General features: G+C 51.0%; 1 non-coding gene across 1 annotated transcript in view; it reads left to right on the plus strand.

The window, feature by feature from the left end:
* The first annotated feature begins 4,749 nt into the window (after positions 1-4,749).
* The window catches only part of LOC126444387 (small subunit ribosomal RNA), a 1,909-nt gene continuing 1,658 nt past the window's right edge, over positions 4,750-5,000 (plus strand). The window contains exon 1 of the ribosomal RNA XR_007582550.1: positions 4,750-5,000. This exon is cut by the window's right edge and continues 1,658 nt beyond it. This is a non-coding gene — a ribosomal RNA (small subunit ribosomal RNA).

The raw sequence follows: 5,000 nt of genomic DNA on the forward strand, positions 1-5,000 counted from the left end.
GAACAGTTTCTCGACTGGAACTAGAGTAACCGTATACACGGCACTGATTAGTAATAGATGCAGAGCCATCAGAATACAGATAATATATACAACCGTCCCTATACATGCTGAAAGACTCTGCACACAATGAGAACCACACGTCAGCCAGACACTCTTATCACACACTACTCTCTTATCACACACAATATCTAACCACCAGCATGGAAGAACATCCAGTGCATCCTCTCCGCCACATGACACAATCCACACTATCATTACCAGACCGGGAGGTCCACCCAGAAAACACAATATCCCACCCTTCCGACATCCGCACATTGCTCAGCTAAGCCACGAACACCCACACATGTCCTACACAGTGGTGCACCCAACATCACAATACTGCCTCCTGTCACAGCACACAAACAATGGCAGGAATGAAAGACACAGATCTGCCACAACCATGGAATCGGAGCGCCGCCTGTCATGAGCCAAAAGTGCATCCTGACGTGACAAATCGGATAATACCGCAGGCATCCAATTACGATAATCACTATCAACGAACCTGCCGCCCCCCCCCCCAATACACCTTTCCCTACAACAATGTGTATCTGAACCTACGCTATATCGTACCTTAACCTAACCTATATCGTACCTTAACCTAACCTATATCGTACCTTAACCTAACCTATATCGTACCTTAACCTAACCTATATCGTACCTTAACCTAACCTATATCGTACCTTAACCTAACCTATATCGTACCTTAACCTAACCTATATCGTACCTTAACCTAACCTATATCGTACCTTAACCTAACCTATATCGTACCTTAACCTAACCTATATCGTACCTTAACCTAACCTATATCGTGCCTTAACCTAACCTATATCGTGCCTTAACCTAACCTATATCGTGCCTTAACCTAACCTATATCGTGCCTTAACCTAACCTATATCGTGCCTTAACCTAACCTATATCGTGCCTTAACCTAACCTATATCGTGCCTTAACCTAACCTATATCGTGCCTTAACCTAACCTAATTTGTGCCTTAACCTAACCTAATTTGTGCCTTAACCTAACCTAATTTGTGCCTTAACCTAACCTAATTTGTGCCTTAACCTAACCTAATTTGTGCCTTAACCTAACCTAATTTGTGCCTTAACCTAACCTAATTTGTGCCGTAACCTAACCTAATTTGTGCCGTAACGTAACCCATGTTGTGCCGTAACGTAACCCATGTTGTGCCGTAACGTAACCCATGTTGTGCCGTAACGTAACCCATGTTGTGCCGTAACGTAACCCATGTTGTGCCGTAACGTAACCCATGTTGTGCCGTAACGTAACCCATGTTGTGCCTTAACCTAACCCATGTTGTGCCTTAACCTAACCCATGTTGTGCCTTAACCTAACCCATGTTGTGCCTTAACCTAACCCATGTTGTGCCTTAACCTAACCCATGTTGTGCCTTAACCTAACCCACGTTGTGCCTTAACCTAACCTACGTTGTGCCTTAACCTAACCCATGTTGTGCCTTAACCTAACCCATGTTGTGCCTTAACCTAACCCATGTTGTGCCTTAACCTAACCCATGTTGTGCCTTAACCTAACCCATGTTGTGCCTTAACCTAACCCATGTTGTGCCTTAACCTAACCCATGTTGTGCCTTAACCTAACCCATGGTGTGCCTTAACCTAACCCATGTTGTGCCTTAACCTAACCCATGTTGTGCCTTAACCTAACCCACGTTGTGCCTTAACCTAACCCACGTTGTGCCTTAACCTAACCCACGTTGTGCCTTAACCTAACCCACGTTGTGCCTTAACCTAACCTACGTTGTGCCTTAACCTAACCCATGTTGTGCCTTAACCTAACCCATGTTGTGCCTTAACCTAACCCATGTTGTGCCTTAACCTAACCCATGTTGTGCCTTAACCTAACCCATGTTGTGCCTTAACCTAACCCATGGTGTGCCTTAACCTAACCCATGGTGTGCCTTAACCTAACCCATGGTGTGCCTTAACCTAACCCATGTTGTGCCTTAACCTAACCCATGTTGTGCCTTAACCTAACCCATGTTGTGCCTTAACCTAACCCATGTTGTGCCTTAACCTAACCCATGTTGTGCCTTAACCTAACCCATGTTGTGCCTTAACCTAACCCATGTTGTGCCTTAACCTAACCCATGTTGTGCCTTAACCTAACCCATGTTGTGCCTTAACCTAACCCATGTTGTGCCTTAACCTAACCCATGTTGTGCCTTAACCTAACCCATGTTGTGCCTTAACCTAACCCATGTTGTGCCTTAACCTAACCCATGTTGTGCCTTAACCTAACCCATGTTGTGCCTTAACCTAACCCATGTTGTGCCTTAACCTAACCCATGTTGTGCCTTAACCTAACCCATGTTGTGCCTTAACCTAACCCATGTTGTGCCTTAACCTAACCCATGTTGTGCCTTAACCTAACCCATGTTGTGCCTTAACCTAACCCATGTTGTGCCTTAACCTAACCCATGTTGTGCCTTAACCTAACCCATGTTGTGCCTTAACCTAACCCATGTTGTGCCTTAACCTAACCCATGTTGTGCCTTAACCTAACCCATGTTGTGCCTTAACCTAACCCATGTTGTGCCTTAACCTAACCCATGTTGTGCCTTAACCTAACCCATGTTGTGCCTTAACCTAACCCATGTTGTGCCTTAACCTAACCCATGTTGTGCCTTAACCTAACCCATGTTGTGCCTTAACCTAACCCATGTTGTGCCTTAACCTAACCCATGTTGTGCCTTAACCTAACCCATGTTGTGCCTTAACGTAACCCATGTTGTGCCTTAACGTAACCCATGTTGTGCCTTAACGTAACCCATGTTGTGCCTTAACCTAACCTATAATGTGCCTTAACCTAACCTAAAGTGCGCCGTAACCTAAACTATATTGCGCCTTAACCTGACGCACGTTGTCGCTGAACCTGCTCTGTAATTGTTATGCAACCCGTTAAAGTAGTGTAGTGTTGCCTAACCGCAACCCTCGCAATATAGTTCGCTACTCGCACTGCCCGGTCCCCTGTGTATCGCGTCATGTTAAACACCTTGCAGGTGTTGCTGACTTTCCACATGCTCCTGCTATACACTGTAGTGTGGATAGCAGCAGGACGTACATGCCCCCCCCCCTTCCCCCCTGCCTTCGCAAGCTGGTCGGTGAGAAGTTTGCATGTTCAATGCCCTTCGCATGCCGACGTACTCAGCCTACGTTGTGGTACGGCCTGTCACCTGTCCGCCGATGTACGCAAAACCCACAAACTGTACTGCACATTGCTCCGTATGTACTGAATGATACATCGTGGCCCATGTGACCGTATGACGACAGCGCCTAGCAACGGCGGACCATACAGTCCAAATATTGTGCACGCAGCTACGTGTCGTCTCCCTATAAGAGCTGGATTGCAGTGTGGTACGCCATACAGACGTGTGGGAGGAACGGACGCCCTGGATGGCGATCAGCATGAGCAGTCTGTTGATGTAGTGGAGCGTGTATTCGGACGTAGTCGTCTCTTCTCACACACCGTGATAGCATGTTGCACCGCGTTCCACATCTGCGACATGCTGCAGAGGCGGGCTGACAGTCGTTCGCGCAATGGACACCGCATACGTACGGGGTCTACCTTCCACGTGTTCTCTAGGCGTGCACATGTTGTTGCGTCTATGTGGGCAGACGTAGTGTGTTGTGACACCTGACACAGGCATGCAATACTCGTTGCAAATGGCGATGGACGTGTACGTTTGCTGGTGACGTTACGCAAATGAACAACCGGTAACCCGTTGTGGTGCGGTTGTTCTCGCTAGAGGTGAATCAGTGTTGGCGACGATCGGTCGAGCTATTAACCGGTTGTTTCAGGGATACCCACCATGCCCACGAACGTGAAAGGGGACCCACCATGCCCACGAACGTGAAAGGGGATCTGGGTGTGAGGCGATACGCGGCGGTGGCTGGGTGGGACCGTCCCCGGCCGGTGAGGGGGGGCCGCCCGGCGTGCTGGCAGCGCGGTGCGTGGGCGCACGCGCTACAGCCGGCTGGTGGGGGCGGCCGGTGGCAGGCGCGCCGGCCGACGGACGCGGCAGGCGGCGCAGCTGCGCGCCGGCGCCCCCTGCTCGCGGCGCCTTGCGGCCAAAGTAGGTCCTCGCGGGCCCGGTGCGAAGCGCGGTGGCCATCTGCAGTGTGCTGGTCCGATTGAGGACTTTGTGCGCTGAGGATGCGCCGCCGCCCGGCGCTCGGCGCCGCGACGCCGTCTGCTGCTCGGTCGCCCCAGCGGTTCTCGCAGGTGGTTTGTATCGCAGCTGTGCGGACGTGTTGGCGCGTGCGCTGTGCTGGGAGAGTTCGCTTCGGCACCCAAGTAGGGCTTTTGTCCTTCTGTGGCGCTGGCGTTGGAGCTGCCGGTCACCGTAGGTGGCGCGTGTTGTCTCCCGCCGGCAATGCCACGACAGCACGCTCCCGGGCCTCTGTCGGCAGCGGCAAGCTCAGTTGGGAGCACGGGTGGTCGCACCTAAAGCGTCTACTCGCCTAACTCCGGGCGATTGCGCCTCTCTCGAACCCGACCAAGTACTTAGGACGGCGCTGCGCGCCGCCGGGACCTGAGAGGGTTTCGAGGTGTGTTGTGCAGGGGAGCTCAGCCTCCTCCTGTTTGCAGAATAATTGAGCGGACGCTTGCGTGTTCGCGCGGGCCCCCGGGACACACTCCCGGGCGGCCGGCTGCTCAGCTCTAGTTGACGCAGCTCCCTGGTTGATCCTGCCAGTAGTCATATGCTTGTCTCAAAGATTAAGCCATGCATGTCTCAGTACAAGCCGCATTAAGGTGAAACCGCGAATGGCTCATTAAATCAGTTATGGTTCCTTAGATCGTACCCACGTTACTTGGATAACTGTGGTAATTCTAGAGCTAATACATGCAAACAGAGTCCCGACCAGAGATGGAAGGGACGCTTTTATTAGATCAAAACCAATCGGTCGGCTCGTCCGGTCCGTTT

Source organism: Schistocerca serialis, unplaced genomic scaffold (genome assembly GCF_023864345.2).
Source record: "Schistocerca serialis cubense isolate TAMUIC-IGC-003099 unplaced genomic scaffold, iqSchSeri2.2 HiC_scaffold_258, whole genome shotgun sequence".
NCBI classification, from domain to species: domain Eukaryota; kingdom Metazoa; phylum Arthropoda; class Insecta; order Orthoptera; family Acrididae; genus Schistocerca; species Schistocerca serialis.